Source organism: Populus euphratica, unplaced genomic scaffold (genome assembly GCF_000495115.2).
Source record: "Populus euphratica unplaced genomic scaffold, PopEup_1.0 scaffold300.1, whole genome shotgun sequence".
In the NCBI taxonomy this organism is placed as follows: Eukaryota; Viridiplantae; Streptophyta; class Magnoliopsida; order Malpighiales; family Salicaceae; genus Populus; species Populus euphratica.
In genome coordinates this window covers 10,989-29,657 of record NW_011500182.1, presented here as the reverse complement: position 1 = coordinate 29,657, position 18,669 = coordinate 10,989, and the positions used below count along the sequence as shown (strand labels likewise).

General features: G+C 34.4%; 1 long non-coding RNA gene across 1 annotated transcript in view; it reads right to left on the bottom strand.

Annotated features, from left to right (window-relative positions):
• Nucleotides 1-955: 955 nt before the first annotated feature.
• LOC105111536 (uncharacterized) overlaps nt 956-18,669 on the bottom strand; it is a 23,801-nt gene continuing 6,087 nt past the window's right edge. The window contains exons 2-3 of the long non-coding RNA XR_839617.1: nt 10,674-10,679; nt 956-1,034 (exon numbers count right to left, since the gene is read on the bottom strand). This is a non-coding gene — a long non-coding RNA (uncharacterized LOC105111536). The remainder of the gene's footprint in view (nt 1,035-10,673; nt 10,680-18,669) is intronic.

Genomic DNA, 18,669 nt, shown 5'->3' with positions numbered 1-18,669 from the left:
AGGTAATGGTGGTTCCCACAAATAGTAGAGAAGGGAAGGGAAAAAGAAAACAGGGAAGATCCACCCATCTCTGGGCATTGCCAGCGGTGGCGCGTGAACCCATGTGTCGCTAGTGGCGGGGGGGGGGGGGGGGGGCCACCACTATTCCGGTGGTGCAAAAGGCCTTCCCTGTGATTCCAGATTGTTTTTAGGGGCTATTTTTAAATTTTAAGATTATATAATGTAATTTTTGTTTAGTTGTTTTAAATATGTATTTGGAAGTTTGGATGTAAAAAGAAAGAGAGAAAAGAAAAGGAAAAGAAAAAAGAAAAAATATAGTGAAATAGAATGTGTTTGTTTTTTTATGTTATTTAATTATAAAAATATGTTATTTAAAGATAAAAAGAATTAAGTGTTTAATTTGAATATGGTTAAATATCTCAAGGACAAACAAAATCATGTTATATTTTCCATGAAGATGTAAGAACATGTTTCTACATAAATTCTGGGATTTAATAACTGATTTATTAAAACCTTAGAATTTGATTAATATTTCAAATTTTCAAATCACATCAAACCGTAAAGCAACTTACCTTAGGTAGGGTGTGCTAAGGGTGTTAATACCTTCCCTAGACACAACTAGTCCCTTACCTCTTGAATCTCTGGCAAAGATTAGTACATCTGGGTTTCCTAGTAACCTTCCATTAAATACTAGGTGGTGACTTCCAAGAACCAATCAAGGAAAAATAACAAAAAATTGCTGAATCGCCACGCGGGGGACGTGCAACGGAATGCAACTCCACTAGGGAAAGGTATTGTTTTCAACTTTATTGGACTAAGCTTTGTGTTTTTTATGTGTTTAATTTTTTTGCTTTTTGTCTTGTTTTATTTTTGTTTCATTCATGCATTGTATAGAATTGTTTCATGTGTCACAAATTTTAATTTTTGAAAGCACACATATGTTTTAGGTTAGGTGGGGGACTAACAGCTTACCTTACGACTTTTAGTCAAGGTTTAAGTTTGTGTAAACCCCAATTATTCATTGAGTGCTGAGACTGTTAGTGATTGGTATATGTACTATCTCACTATCTGCTAAGCCCCTATATTACCTTTACGAAGGTGATCACCAGGACAACAAGAGACCCTTTTTAGAGACCAAGTAGCAAACCTGCCATTTGTCTCACGTAAAAGACTAGAACCTGCCTTTAGGATGTATGCTCCGTACATATTGCTTTGCATCTAAGCAAACCCTTCTTGAAGCATCTTGAATTCAAGACTTACGGGGGATATAATGGTCATCACTCAGGAAATTTATATTGTAGAGTTTGAGCAAGAATAAAAATTCTTGTTTCATCCTGCAAGAGTTATGACCATATGTCACCCCTCGAAGGGCCAATTCATCATATAGATTACATGGCATACATTTATCATGCATGTACAGGGATGAAAATAGGTTCCCCATCTGAGCTTTGTTGCACCTGATTGAACAAAGATGATGGCAAATAAAGAAAAGGGTCAAAGAGAGGCTCATTGTGAAAGGGAAGTTGAGAGCATCAAAGGTGAAGTAGCTAAACTCAGATCTGCTTGAACAAGTGTTGAGCTTCAAATGGAAAGAGAATGTTCGCACAGTCTTCTGTAGGAACACTACTTGTCAACGTCCCATTGAAGCTACACCTCTATTTTTTCAGTCATTAACAACAATAATGCCTTCAGTCATCAACTAAGGACAGCCTTCGTCCTTGTTCAACACTGGCAGTCGTTTATCTTTCAAGAGCACCCAATACCTGCTAGCTTTCTGTGCTTGATGCGTTGGCCTTTTTTCCAACTATCTCTATTGTGAACATCATTCTGATCCAGCAACATAAGATGTGGGTCTAAAAAATGAATGATGATTTTACATTGGTCTTCAACATAGCAGAGCTCTCTCTATAGAGATCTATTTGTGGCTCTACAAGTGGGAAATATAAGAAAGGATGTAGTAGTTTCAGAAGCTATGAAAATTTACACCACCAGTTTCAGTAATCAAACATTGTAGTAGGCAGAAGAGCCAGACCTGGTCTGAAAAATAGAGCAAGCATTGAATTTTAATATAGTAGAGCTCTCTTTATAGAGATTTGTTTATGGATCTGCAAGGGGAGAATCTAAGAAGGGATGCAATAGTTTCAGGTCATCTATAATTTTCACCAACTAGTGTCAGCATTAAAACACAGAAGTTGGGAGAAGAGACAGACTTGGGTTGAAAAACAATAAGAAGATTGAAACTTCAATAAAGTAGAACTCCCTCTACTAGTGTATGTTTGTTGCACCGTCAATAAGGAATCAAAGAGGAAATAGAGGAATTTCAAAATTATCAAGTTCTCCTCCAGTAAAGACAGTGCGTGATTTTACACATTAGCAGTGGCAGTGCTGCATGTTTCTGTGTATTGCCAAGATTACCTAGTTGTTGGAGGTTTCCCAAAAACCCTAAAACAACCACAACAACATTGGAAGATTGGCATGATGTTATGAAGATTGTCGAAAGAATTGAAAGAGTTATGGGAAAGATTGAAGGTTCTTCTAGGGATTCCAAAACTATGAAGAGAGTTGAATCAGAAGATGACTCTCAATTGAGAAACCTCAGTTATTTTGCCTAGTCAGGTCTTGCTATAACATCACCTGCTCAAATGTCTTTGCCAAGATTGACATACCTCTGTCACTCAAGTTTGTCGATCAGTATTTGTCAAACTCTAGACTTATTGCCTCAACTTCATCAAATTCATGCAACCACCATGGTATAATTCAAACGAGATATGAATATCATTATGGGTAACTTGGTTAATTTTGCAAGTGCACGAATCGTAACAAGTAATAAAGTGATGAGTAGAGTATCGTCCCACGAGGATTTGTAAAAATTACTACTAATTACCAAAGTCTTTTAAATTATGATCTATTTGAGGAATCGAATAAGATAGTTTATGAAACAAAAATTAATGATTAAAAACAAACAACCAATTGATTAAATATTAATGAATTCAATTGTACTGGTTCTAGGATTTCTGACTTACCATAACTATGCCTATGTGAATTTTCACGATTAAATTAATTACTCCTAATGTTGATAATCAGGTTTTCCTTATGTAAATATTAATCTCTCTCGAGCATCAATAAATTATTTTGACAAACAAATTTCATATACTCTACGAAAGTTCTAAACTTGTCGAAATTTGTTAAGTATTGTAAAATCTATAACGATTACAAAAGTTCTTAGGATATCTCTATCCTATAGATTTCTTACGGTATTTCAAACAATAACTAAAACAATTATCACTTCTCGGTTTCAAATTGAATTCTAAATCATGCAGATGTTGGCCAAACACATGCAAGCATTACACATAGAATGAAATACTCAACATCTTAATGTAATAATTCAATCGAAGAAATTATTCACATAATCATAGTAAGGTTACATCAAAAATCCTAGAATAAAAGTCTACTCTATGGTTAAATTAAAGAGAAACAAACTTGATACGATGAACATCACTCAAAAGCAGAGAATTTTCGTCGAATAGCTAGGTGTCCTCCCGGTTTTCAATAGTTTTACCTCTGCTCTTTTTTTGTTCCCCTTTGGTGCCGCCTCCTTTCCTTTTCTTTCTATGTTGTAGGGTTTCTAGGTGTCTTCACTCCCCTATTTTCAGATCCCTTTATCTTCTTTTATATTGTGGCTTTTCTAACCCTATAGTAATGCGGAAAGTTTCCTTTTCTGCATTGAGTTCCTTCCTTCTCAGACATTATGGGCCAGATTTGAGGTAGAAAACATGCGAATTCAAAGATCTCTATTTCTGGAGAAATTGTAGAGAATCAAATTTTCTTTCCAACTAAAACTGATCTTGTAATTTTTGGACCTCTGAGAGTTGAGATACATAAACTAAAATAGTCTTTGCAGTGCAGGAATTTCAGGCTAGTTCAATCCTTGTTTTTCAACTTGCTTTTTGAGCTCCAAAACAACAAAACTGAGTTATATGCCCTTCATATGTTTTGTAGACCTTCATCTCAGCTATTTGAAAATGATGAAGAACATTTGGAACTAAGTTGTATAGCTTTTTTTTGCAGCACATAATGAATCACTGTTCAATTTCACTACCGGGCTTTGCCTGTTCAGTAACCTAAGATCTGAAAACATATTAATTTTTCCACGAGGTCAATAGTTCAAAACGAGATTCAAAATTCTAATTTTCTTGTGTAACATATCCAAAATATTTAAAAATCAAGCATGAATAGTGAAAAATATACATGCTAAAAATACCCTTATCAATATCATGATGGGTTCCTGAACCATTTTAGTGGAACAGATGCAAGAGTTTCAAGAATCGAGCTGAGTTTGTGAAAGATGATGTCATCGATCAATTTTTTATTACTAGAACATCCTCAAAATGACAAATGATCACAATTGCTTGAGGGGTTAAACTGTCAATCATTTTGTTATGGATTTTTGCCCTTTTGCATTTTGTTTTGGGGTCACATCTCATCTTTGAATGAAACATGTTTTCTCTTTGTCTTCTTGTTGTTTTGAAATCAAGCGATGCTTCTTTCAAAGGGTTTTTTAATAAAATATTTTGATCAAGCTCCAACATACGATTAAGATTAATCAATCCCGAAGATTAAAAGTATTTTGATTGCAGAAATAACTCGATGCTTGAAAATGACATGAGGTGACTAAACAATTTTAAACTCATACATGAAAATATTTTGATTGCTTGAAATGAGAAAAGGCCATTTTTGTTATCCCTTCACTTTCTAAAGATTATATCCCTTGTGGTCCCCATTTGAGCCTGGTAATATATTTTCTTTCAAAAAAAAACCCTAACTAGGATCACATCCCACACTAGGGGCAAATGAGAGATAGTTTGAAGACAGTGATAGAATTAATGGATAAAAGAAAGGCTTAGAACAAATGTCGAATGATTAAGAAAAGGCTAGAAGAAAAAAGTCATAGATTGAGGGTCATCCAAGAAATTTTTTAGGAAGGCTATGTAAAAGAAAAAAAAAAAAATGAAAGAAGAAGAAAAAAGAAAAAGTGGAATGGAAGGAGAATGTCTATTGATTCTAAGAAGGGCAAAAGAGGTCTTAGTTGAAGAAAGACATAACAAATGCCAAAAGTCAAAAAAATAATCAAGCTTCATATCTTTAGGTGTGTATATGATAAAGCCTCTAGTGTCTTCAAAAAGATTAGATTGGTTATTCATCAAAGAAAATTTGGATTAGTATTATGACCTATGTTAAGAGAATTCTGATATCTGAAATTAACAAGGTTATATATCATTTTCTCTACAATGACAACAAGAGAAAGAGAGTTGATGAATAGTTAATGTTGGTCCTAGGTCTTTGAAACCCTCAAACTCCTTTTGAGACTGAATTTTCCTTTTTGTCATAGCCATGAACCATAGCGTGCATTACGTGCTTTTAAAAACCCTTTTTGATCAAGTAAGCAATTTGAACCGATAAATGGCGCTCTCAAAACTTGAAGAGCTTTTCCATAAAGGTCATGACTTCATGAATCAAGCTACTGATTATTATGCATGCTGACAAAATTGGTGCTAAAAAAGAAAACAACTTCCTTGACAAATCCTCAAGTTTTGACTTGAGCCTTTTGTTTCTTGAAATTCACAGAAGGTCACCTCATCGCAGACCATCAAAAGATATATCCAAGATCAAAGATTAAAACTGACACAAAAAACCATGAAAAAAGCATTTTAATCTTACAACGGGTCAGTTTTGTTTTGTTTTTTTAAATATAAGACAATCAAAAGACTACATTGAATAACGTGTGTTGGATCTTTGACCAAAGAAGCTTGATTTTCAAAAGATCTTTTCCAAAGCTAACATCTCTCTAATTTCATCTCAACAATTATAGACTTGAATGGACATGATCTTTGAAGGATGAGATTTGATTCTAGAACAAGATTGTTAAACAAAGAAGAACATTGATTGAGTTTGCAAAATCCTTGACATGAAATGACATCAACTCTTCTCAACACTCCTTGAAAAGTTAAGACACTTTGGGGCAATACAGTGGACTCTGAGAAGGAAAACAAACAGTATTCAGCTCAGGTACGGGACAAGGCAAAATCTTATGATGAGTCGTCAAAGTCCATCAAAGTTATGTTTAGCACCTGGCAATAACAAAGAAAAAACCTTTTGAGTATAGATAGATGAACGAGCATTCAGATCATCACTGGGAGTAATGTTGTTCAAAGACAGTTTATGATCTAGTGAATTTCAGCATCACTTGATGAGCAACGCTGCATCTAAAGGACATCTTCATCTTGGGTTATCCTCTAAAACATAGCTATGATTCCCGAAAAATGTTATTATGTAGTTGCATTTAAATGAATGCTGGAAGGATGCACTCACCAAGATTGACTATAGGACCATCTGTTTTGAAACTCAAATGCACACTTCACCGCATGAATATGGGTGATAAAGATCATTGCTAATTACAATACATTTCTTTGCATGATCTGATTTGACAAGATGAGAGGAATCCATAGAGAAGAACATTGAGCTTTTTAATGCAAATTATGAGATGCATGTCTAGATGACTTGGCAGTTCCATAAAGGCTGATGATAACATACTTGAAGAGTAACTGATGTAACCATATTATTCGATAGTTTCACCCACTTTTACCTAATGTTTTGTCCATGTTTTATATGTAAAATGCCTTAGTTTAAGAGCTAAGTCTTGGTTTGGACTCCTTCTTCTTCAATCAAGCTTGATAAACAACGAGAGTAGTAATCGCCGTGGATAGCCTAAGATGGGCATTGTACTTGCATTTGAGTGGAAGACCAGCACGCAAATGAGCCAATACATCGAAAGAACAAAGAAAGCTTTGGAATGCAAACAAAGGCACCCTACGACGATTGAGCATCAAAGAAGGGGGGCCTATATTTGAAATCAGGTAAGGATGCATACATGTCATCTAACCTCAAAAAACACTTGCACAGATTTTTGATTTGTTACAAGAAAATCCTCAATGAAGTCCAACAAGATTGTGGATAGAAAGAATCATTGTGTCAATAATAACAATCATCGGTTTAGATCCTGGAATGAGAAAAGAATGAGATGAACCCTGTCGGTAGGAAAATCTCAAAGAAATAAGGAGATCAACCCTATCATTAAAAGGAGTCTTCAATTCAAGCCTGCAATCAGGAAGCGCCGTTTGTCAGCCTTATCCTGTCAAAACTTCGTCTGCCAAGTCTTTTTGCCAAGTAAGTCACATCATTTTTGTCATCTGGGTAGGTCACCCATAACAATGAGACCACCTTTCATCTTTCATCTGAGTAGGTCATCCATCACAATGAGACCATCATTTTTTTTTCCTTGGGTAGGTCACCCATCATAATGAGACTACCACCTTCATGTGGGTAGGTCACCCATCACAATGAGACCATCATTTTTTTTCTTTAGGTAGGCCACCCATCACAATGAGACCATCATTCCATTTGGGTAGGTCACCCATCATAATGAGACCATCATCTTTTCTGGGTAGGTTACCCATCACAATAAGACCATCATTTTTGCATCTGGGTACCCATCACAATAAGACCATCATTTTTCCATCTAGGTAGGTCACTCATCATAATGAAACCATCATCTTCCATCTAGGTAGGTCACCCATCATAATGAGACCATCATCTTCATTTGGGTAGGTCACCCATCATAATGAGACCATCATCTTCATTTGGGTAGGTCACCCATCATAATGAGACCATCATCTTCATTTGGGTAGGTCACCTATCACAATGAAACCATTATTTTTTTCCACTTGGGTAGGTCACCCATCATAATGAGACCATCATCTTTCATCTGGGTAGGTCACCCATTATAATGAGATCACACACATCTTTGTATCGATTCTGGTTAAAGGAGATCACCAGATAGGATCTCAAGTTAACCCAACCACACATAGAGTTTTAGCTTTGGTTAAAGGGAATCGCCAGGTAGGATTTTAGGTTGACCGAGCCACACATCGATTTTGGTTCTGGTTAAAGGAGATCGCCAAATGGGATCTCAGGTTATCCCAATCAAAAGGGCAGGTCGCCCATGAAAATAGACCAGCATGAGTATGTGTGGGCAAATCGCTCGTGAAAATAGATAAGTGTGTGTATATGAGGGCAAGTCGCTTATGAAAATAAACCAGCGTGAGTATATGTGGGCAGGTCGCCCGTGAAAATAGACCACAATGAGTATGTGTGGTTAGGTTGCCCATGAAAATATCCAATTATATGTGGGCAAGTCGCCCCTAAAAATAGACCATAATAAGTATGTTTGGGTAGGTCGCCTCTAAAAATAGACTAGTGTGAGTGTGTAGGCAGCTCACCCTTAAAAATAGACCATTTTTTTTCAAAATAGGCAGGTCGCCCTTGAAAATAGACCACTTTTCTTCAAAATGGGCAAGTCACCCAAGATAATGAGACCGTTTCTTTTGAAAAGTGAAGTCCTTGGCTAAGTGGATCGCTCAATAAGCCAGGAAGACCTTTTATTTTCTTTACAAGCTTACTATGCAAAACATTGAGGAATTTTTGCTTCGTAAGTATTGTAAAGAGGGGTGCTATCCAATTTTTAACCCATGTTTTTGATAAATTTTCAAAAAAAATAAAAAATAGAAAAAAACAATGAAAAACCCCAAAAAATGCATTATGATATATTTGTATCGTTTTTAGCATTTTCAACGTCATCTCAGAAGAATATAAATTTTCAAAGGTATTTTGAACACGTTCAACTTTTAACGCGTTAATTTTACAATCACTGATTTTTCTTGTTGAGTCGACGTTGATATTGCTTGTTTTCAAAAAAATTCAAAAAAATCAAAATTAACAAAAAAAAGAAAAGAAAGGAAAAGTTGAGGGACTAGTTTGAAAACCTAGCAAATATTTCTTCTATAAATACTACTAAAGTAATATAGAAAAAGGGGGAAGAATTTACTCGGGGAGGATTTGGGAAAGGGAGGGGAAGAGTAAACAAAAAAAAAGGAAAAGGAGGGAAAAACCCTAAAATTTCTTCTCTTGGTCACCGCTCCCCGGGTCCCCTGTTTCTCTCCCAAACTGAAGGGAGCCCTCTCCCTTTTCCTTTTGGGAGCCGGCAGCCACTCTCACTTTTCCCTCATCACAACCTCCCCCTCTCTACTATTGGAGGCTTCTCCCCATTTCCCTACACCCAAGTAGTCGATCCCTTCTCCAGTCGAAACCAGAGAAGCCAGGGTAATCCCCCCATTTATTAGTCTTCCTCTGGCCAAAAAGTCGCCGCCCCTACCTTTTTCTTTGAGGCCAGGAACCAGAGAAATCAGAGAGCACATAACAGACCCCCTTACAGCTTCTCTCTCGACCTCTCCCTTATAAACCCAAATCAGCCATACTCTCCCTTCATCTCACCAGGGCTGTTCCTTCACTGTCGATCTTCCCTCAGCTGCTACGAACATTATCTTCGACCACTCCCACCATTTCAAGAGATCTTCCCTCTTAGCTTTTCCCTTCTCCAGCCGCCAGCTCGCCAAGACCGGCCTCCACCGAGCCCTATAGCAGTAGCCGATCTCCTTCAACAACAACCCTACAACACCACCCGCAGACTAGATGGAAACCCAGAGGCTAGCAACCCTATAATCATACTGCTGGCCGCCTGAAACAGAGATGCTAAGACCGGATTAGAGCCGCCGGTAACAGCCCAAACACAGCGGCGACACCCACCGCTTCGGCCCTAGCGAGGCCACCGCTAGCAATCCAAGCCTGGCAGAACCCACCTTAGCCTAGCACAGCAGCCTCAGCCCTGCCCTCAGAGCCGACTGCCACCTGAAGAAGGGAAGAACAGAAAACCAAAAGAGAAGACAAAAAAGAGTAGATCTGAAAAAAGGAGAGAATCGGAAGCTTTGCATTGTGTTTTTCCCTTTTTGCAGGTAACGGTGGTTCCCACAACCAGTAGCGATGGGAAGGGAAGAAGAAAACAAGGCAGATCCGCCCATCTCCAAGCATTGTCAATGGCGGCATGTGAACCCACACGCCGCCAGTGGCGAAGGCGCGTAGAGGAGACACGTCGCCACTTTTCCGGTGGTGCAGAAGGCCTTCCCTGTGATTCCAGATTGTTTTTAGGAGCTATTTTGTAAATTTAAAATTATGTAATGTAATTTTTGTTTAGTTGTTTTGAATATGTATTTGGAAGTTTGGATGTAAAAAGAAAGAGAGAAAAGGAAAGGAAAAGAAAAAAGAAAAAAATATAGTGAAAGAGAATGTGGTTAAATAGTGGTTAAATATCTCAAGGACAAATAAAATCATGTTATATTTTTCATGAAGATGTAAGAACATGTTTCTATATATATTCTAGGATTTAATAACTGATTTATTAAAACCTTAGAATTTGATTAATATTTCAAATTTTCAAATCACATCAAACTGCAAGCAGTTTATCTTAGGTAGGGTATGCTAGGGGTGCTAATACCTTCCCTAGCCACAACCAGTTCCTTACCTCTTGAATCTCTGGCAATGATCAGTACATCTAGGTTTTCTAGTAACTTTCCATTAAGTACTAGGTGGCGACTTCTAAGAACCAATCAAGGAAAAATAACAAAAAATCACCGAATCGCCGCCCGGGGGACGTGTGACAAATACTTTGCTTGTTAAATAACTAATCTAGATTTATGTAGTATAACACTTGGTACAACAAATACTTGGCACTTTCATAGCCCAATCATATGGTATAACCTACATCTATACTATAAAAGGAACTTGATTTGTTGTTAACATAAGTTATAAGCATGAATGTCTGACAATATTTACAAGTATTAGCATGAATCGAATAAGATAACTAATGTAATCATGTTAACAATTTATAATCTGATTGAAACCTTCCTTATGTGTGATTTCAAATTGAATAACAAGAGTTTATACTATACTTGTTTGGCATACCATTAGTGGATCCTTTAACCTTGACATTTATTATTGTTATTGTTTAATCCTTATATTGATCTTCTATCTCAAAATTCCTATCAACTTCTTTTTCTTCTTCTTTTATAACTATTATTATTACTATTACTATTACTATTACTATTACTATTATTATTATTATTATTATTATTATTATTATTGTTGTTGTTGTTGTTGTTGTTGTTTATAATTTATATAATTAACTTCCCTGTGATTCAACTCCGGTCTTACCGGGTTATTTATTACTTCGACACTCCTGCACTTGGGAGAAGACATCAATCTTTTATTCGTGTCAAGTTTTTGATGCCGTTACCAGGGAGGTAAATTTTTGTATAGATTATATTATTTATTTTATTTTTTATTTTCACTTTTCTTGTATATAACTTTGTTTCTCATGTTTTGTTTCTCCTTCTTTAGTTTTCTTCTTCCTTTTATTCTATTCCTACACGTGTATGAAAGTGTGGTCACGTACATTAAGTGATAGACTTTATAGGGTATCCTCATCATTTTCAGAAAATATGGCCGAAGATGATAACCATTCCCTTCATAATGAGAATAACCCTGTTAAAACACTTAGATATCACATGAATCTCATAAAAACTAGTGCACTCTCATGTATAGTTTTCCTTCCTAATGTATCTCTTCTTAATTTTAAGTCAAACATTATTCAACTTTTACCTTCTTTTCATGGCTTAGAGTTAGAAAATCCATACTTGCATTTAAGAAAATTTAAGGAGGTCTACAACATATATAATGACTCAAATTGTAGCATGTACAACATTAGATTAAAGCTTTTTCCCTTTTCATTAAAAAATAAAAATAAAACATGACTAGAAAATTTGAGACTTGGATCCATTCGTGCTTGGGATGAAATGCAATAACAAATTTTAAAGAAGTTTTTCCCATCTCACAGAACAAACTCTTTCAAAAGACAAATCACCACTTTCACTCAAAAACGAGGAGAAACATTTTACCAATGTTGAGATAGGTATCGAGACTTGCTTAATACTTCTGCTCATTATGGTTTTGAAACATGGAGATTGGTTTCATATTTTTATGAAGGGTTAACAACTAGAGATAGGCAAATGATTGAATTGATGTCCAATGGAACTTTTGAAGATAAAGACCCTGATGAAGCAATGGAGTACTTTGACTTATTAGTTGAAAATGCTCAAAATTGAGACACCGCGAGTACTTATAAGTCACCGAGTAAAACTCAACCTCATACATCTAGTAGAGGTATGTACAACCTTAGGGAAGATCATGACCTCCAAGCCAACTTTGCATCTTTAGCTAAAAAAGTTGAGGCATTAGAATTGAAAAAAAGTGGTCAATTAAAATATGTTTAAGACATTGTGTGTCAAATCTATGAAACCAATAAACATTCAACCAATAATTATCCAACTTTGCCTTCTTTTAAGGAATGTCTTCATGAACAAGCCCATGCTTTAACCAGTTTTCAAAGGCTCAATCATAACTCATACTCGCAAACATACAACCCTGGCTGGAGAAATCACTCAAATTTCAGTTGGAAGAGTGATAATAACAATGGACAAACTTCACAACCACCCTTTCAAGCACACCATAAATTCCAAAATTGTCATGGATATGCACCTCCTTATACTCCACCTCCTAGAAGAAATCTTGAGGAAACATTGCATGCATTCCTTGAAAACCAAAAGACAATCAATACTCAACTTGCTCAAAATATGATAGATTTTAAAGATACTCTTACAAAATTGACATTTGCTCTCAATTTCCAAGAGAAAGGTAGGTTTTCATCTCAACCACAACAAAATTCTAAAGAGCAATCCAATGCAAATACAAGTAGTTCTGGAAATCAACACATGGATCAAGTCAAATCAGTCACAATTTTCTGCTTTATTGGAGAACATAAAGTTGAAAGAGTCTTACTTGATCTTGAAGCTAGTGTGAATTTACTTTCATATCAGTTTTTCAAAGTCTCAATCTTAGTGAATTAAAACCAACTTTTATAACTCTCTTACTTGCTGATAGATCTATAAAAATGCCTAGAGGAATAGTTGAAGATATGTTAGAACAAGTCGATAAATTGATTTATCCTGTGGATTTTATTGTCTTAGACACACAACCTGTTAAAACATGTAATTCATTTCCTGTTATTTTAGGACGTCCATTTCTTGCATCTTCTAATGCATTGATTAATTATAAGAATGGACAGATGAAGCTATCTTTTGGAAACATGACATTAGAGATGAATATTTTCAACATTTGCAAGCAACTTGGAGATGATAATGATTCACAGGAAGTAGATCTTATTAACGAATTAGTTTATGATTAATTTGAATCTACTATGAGTAAAACAGAGTTGGATGAATTTGAAGATTTGCAAAATAATTTGTTCTCAGGAAGAAATCACGGATGAAAAAGACACCGAAAATATTGATATGGATCTTTTATCAAGAGTGACAACAGATTCGACATCAATATCACATCAATCGATGATTACTTTCCTGACAAATCCTTACTTTCTCTTAGTCCAATGCCTTGGTATGATAAAAATAACAATTTTCTTGCTTCAAGAGATTTGCCAACTCATTGGAGTACCCAAAACAAAGGAAAGTTTTTGAATGAAGTGAACTTTTATTAGGATGACCCTAACTTATTCAAATATTGTCCTGATCAAATATTTGAAAGATGCATTCCTGACAATGAGGTAAGTAGTGTCATTAAACTTAGTCATTTTGATGCATGTGGGAGTCATTTCTCGTCAAAAAAGACAGTTGCAAAAATCTTTCAAAATGGATTTTATTGACCCACCATATTAAAGGACACGCTACATTCTGCAAAACTTGTGAAAATTCTCAAAAAGTTGATATTGATAAAAAAGTTTTGTTTTATAATTCTCAACCCCATTTATTCTTTTGAGAGCCAACATTAAGATGGAGCAGTCCATTTATTGAGAAATATATGTATCCTTATGGAGTCTTTGACATTAAGAATCCAAAAAATGACAATGTTTTTAAGGTAAATGGACATCATTTGAAAGCTTACTTTCATAATTTTCTTAGTGAAAATGAATCCACTAGTTTGAATGATCTTATAGATAAAGGTTGGTTATTTTATTTTTCTCATATTGTTTTTGTGTTTTTTCTTTTTGTGATTCTTGGTTTCCTAGTCTCTCTCACCCCGGTTAAATGGCGGATAATGGTACTCCGTGACTCTTAAGTTCGTTCTTTCAGTTTCCTATGATAACTGATATCTGTGTATCTATTTGTTCAATTCCTTGTTCCTTCTCTTCTCTTAGCATCTCTTTTCCACTTCTCATCTTGAAAAATGGACACCACTTTTGAAAAATTGAAAAAGTATTTTCCCGCTTTACCTCAAAATGCGATTACAAAAATTTATTGAGCTAGGTGTGCAAGATTGAGGTTGTTAATGAACCATGGAATTCACTGGTTAATTGAAGCAAAGGTCCGATTATCAAGTGAATCATCTAATTCCTTCATTTCACATATACCTGGAATAGGTAAAAGCATTTTTTCAAAGAAACATCATGCAAAACGAGTGAAAGTCTGTCATCGATATACCAAATGGACTTGTAATGCACAATGTCGTTCTTTAGGAATGATATCTGTAAACCATAAAGATAAAATACTATTTATTAAGGATGGCCTGAGTAAGGAGTCTTTAGATGATCTTCTATTGACTCTTGAGACGCATCCTAGTAGAGATGTGCATCGTGCAATTCATGATTTATGGCCACTATTCCATACAACATGCTCGACATAATCTTGGAAATCTGACTAAAAAAGACCATGTTTGCCGGTTTTTAAGAAACTTGGATGGAAAGCCTATCCCCGACCCATTGAGGGTGTTTAAGTCATTCTTGGATGTAAAACCAAGGGAAGGTGTGAGCCACAATCACAACTGCGATTTGAGTCTTAGTTTGTAAAAACTTGTGTATTTTTTTTTAATAGCATAATATTTGTGTTTTGTTTCTTATATTTGTTTAAGTGTGTTTCAAGTTTGTTAGTGTTTGGTGTTTCAGGTGATGTCTTCCATACTCTATCTTTCTACCCAAGGACATTGAGGACAATGTCTTGTTTTGGTTGGGGGGAAAGGGTAGTAGTTTATATTAAAAAAAAACTAACTGTGTTTTCGTTTTCATAAACCATTTGCAAATTGTTGAGAGTAAGGAAGAATTTTATTGACTCTTGAGACATATCTTGGTAAATATTTTTAAATAGTTATTTGTATTATTCATAGCAAGGTCTATCATAATACTTCTTGAAATATTCAGTTTTGCAAACTCTCGCATTGTTATAACTTAATTCTGCTTATATACTCATTTAACATGTATTCTTAAACCTTAATTTTCACACACACACTTTAACATATGATTGTGGGTTGCACATTGGATTATTACATTATTTATGTTCTTTTGTTAAAGGTAACAACTAAGAGAAAGGGATAGTATATAATTTGAAAAAAAAAAGAAAAAGAAAAAAATGATGATAATAAAAATATAGATAAGTTTGGTTTCGTAGCCTCCCTAACCTAAACAATTAAGCCCGAAGGGGTGTCTTAACACCTAATACCCTAAAGTCAACTAACTTGAGAGCTATTGGCCCAATGCTTATTACATGGGTTTAGGAGAAAAGCTTAAAGGAATCAAATATTGCACTATCTATGTATTAATATCTACAACTCGAGTTACTAACTTCGTAGGGGTGTCTCAACATCTAATACCCTAAGACCAACTGGTCTAGGAGTCATTAGCCGAAAACTCATTACATGGGTTAAAGATGCATTGCGTTATATATATATTAAAAAAAACAAAAAGAAAAGAAGGGAAAAAAAATCTCAACCCAAGGAAGTTAACCTTAAACATTAGAATAAAAATTTTGTTTTCTACCAAATAAAGCCTTATAACTATGTGTTGATATATTGAGCACAAAAGAAAAGTTTATTAATATCTTGTTTAAGAGGTATTAAGGAGATATATAAATTTAATGAGAATTTGTTATGTGGATAGATTAATGGAAGTTGAATGATGAATACCTTACTTTATAGAATTTACAAATTATTTTTCTATTTTAACATTTTGATTACTAAGGACTAGTAATAAGCTGGTTGAGGGGTGTGATTAGTGCTTGAAAGCACATTTTTATCAAGGTTTTATATCATCGTTTTGCACTTGAAGTTTTAATAACTTTTTAACTAAAGAATGTTTTTCCTTGGAGCCTAAGATTTAAAAAGGTCATTTTCAAGTCCAAATTATAGCAACAATGAAGAAGTTCGAATCTATCCTGCAACCCAAACACTGTTAGTATTTGGCCCATATCTTGAGTTTTAGAAGTCCAAATGACCTTCATTTTTTTTCATGGAAAGCTAAGACAATTTCCTACAACTTTCATGTTTTCAAGTGGTTTCAATTCTAACATTATCAATGAAGTTTTAGGTAGAAAATAGAAGATAAGGATTGTCACCAAGTCAAGAGTTGCCCACCTACTCATCAATTAGTCATCAAATCAATAGTTTTCAATTTAGGCATCTTGATTTCTAGATCAAGTTCATGTTCTTTCTCTTTCTTTGTATTGTTTATGTTTTGCTTTCATTAATATCAAGTTTATGCCTTTCATTTCCTTTCCTTTACTTATTTATGTTCTTATTTTGTTTATTTATTTTTCTTTCTTTCATTATATTTAGGTATGTTTATTATGTCAAGGTGAAAATATTACACTAATGGTGTAATAATAAGTATAGTGTAAACTTAATATGGACTTTAATGTTTGATACTAAAATGTTTTATATTTGTTATCTTATTCACTTTTTAATACTTTGTAAATGACTAATCTAGATTTATGTTATATAACATTTGGTACAATAAATGCTTGGCACTTTCATAGCCCATATTGTATGGTATAACCGACACCTGAGCTATGAAAGGAACTTGATTTGTTGTTACCATAAATTATAATCATGAATGCCTGACAACATTTACAAGTATTACCATTACTCGAATAAGATAACTAATGTAATTATGTAAACAATTTATAATCTGATTGGAACTTACATTATGTGTGGTTTTCAATTGAATAATAAAAGTTTATACTATACTTGTTTGACATACCATTAGTGGATCCTCTAACCTTGACATTTATTGTTATCATTGTTTAATCCTTATGTTAATTTTCCATCTCAAAGTTCTCATCAACTTTTTCTTCTTCTTGATTATTACTACTACTACTACTATTACTATTATTATTATTATTATTATTATTATTATTATTATTATTATCATCATTACTACTACTACTACTACTATTACAACTATTATTATTATTATTATTATTATTATTATTATTATTATTATTATTATTATTATTATTATTGTTACTATTGTTGTTGTTATTGTATTATTGTTATATATAATTTATACAAATAACCTTCATGTGCTTCGACCCTGGTCTTGCCGGGTTATTTATTACTTCGACACTCCTACACTTAGGAGAAGACATTAATCTTTTAGTCGTGTCAAGTTTTTACCGCCATTGTCGGGGAGGTAAGTTGTATAAATTATAGTATTTATTTTATTTTCTATTTTCACTTTTCTTATATATAACTTTGTTTCTTTGGTTTTGTTTCTCCTTCTTTTGTTTTCTTATTCTTTTTATTCTATTCCTACATATGCATGAGAATGTGGTCAGGTATATTAAGTGGTAGACTTTGTAGGGTATCCTCATCATTTTCAGAAAATATGGCCGAAGAAGATAATTAATCACTTTATAATGAGAATAACTGTATGAGAACACTTAGAGACCATATAAATCCCACAAGAACAAGTGCATCATCATGTATAGTTTTTCCTTCTGATGCATCTCATTTTAATTTTAAGCCAGGAATTATTCAACTTTTTCCTTCTTTTCATAGCTTAGATTTAGAAAATCCATACTTGCATTTAAGGGAATTTGAGGGGGTCTGCAACACCTATAATAACTTAAATTGTAGCATGAACACTATCAGATTGAAGCTTTTTCCTTTTTTGTTAAAAGATAAAGCTAAAACATGGCTATAAAATTTGAGACCTGGATCCATTCGAGCTTGGGATGAAATGCAATAATAGTTTTTAAAGAAGTTTTTACCATCTCATAGAACAAACTCTTTCAAAAGACAAATCACCACTTTCACTAAAAAATCAAGAGAAACATTTTACCAATGTTGGGATAGGTATTGAGACTTGCTTAATACTTGCCCTCATCGTGGTTTTGAAACATGGAGATTGATTTCATATTTTTATGAAGGGTTAACACTTAGAGATAGGTAAATGGTTGAATTGATGTGCAATGGAACTTTTAAAGATAAAGACCCTAATGAAGCAATGGAGTACTTAGACTTGTTAGCTAAAAATGCTCAAAATTAAGACACCGCGGGTACTTATGAGGCACCGAGTAAAACTCATCCTCATACATCTAGTGGAGGTATGTACAACCCTAGGGAAGATCATGACCTCCATGCCAAGTTCACATATTTAGCTAGAAAAATCGAGGCATTAGAATTGAAAAAGAGTGGTCAATTAAAATTTCTTGAAAACATTGTGTGTCAAATATGTGAAACAAATAAACACTCAACCAACGATTGTCCAACCTTGCCTTCTTTTAAAGAATGTCTCCATGAACAAGCCCATGCTTTAAACAGTTCCCAAAGGGCCAACAGAACCCATACTCCCAAACATATAACCCTGGTTGGAGAAATCAC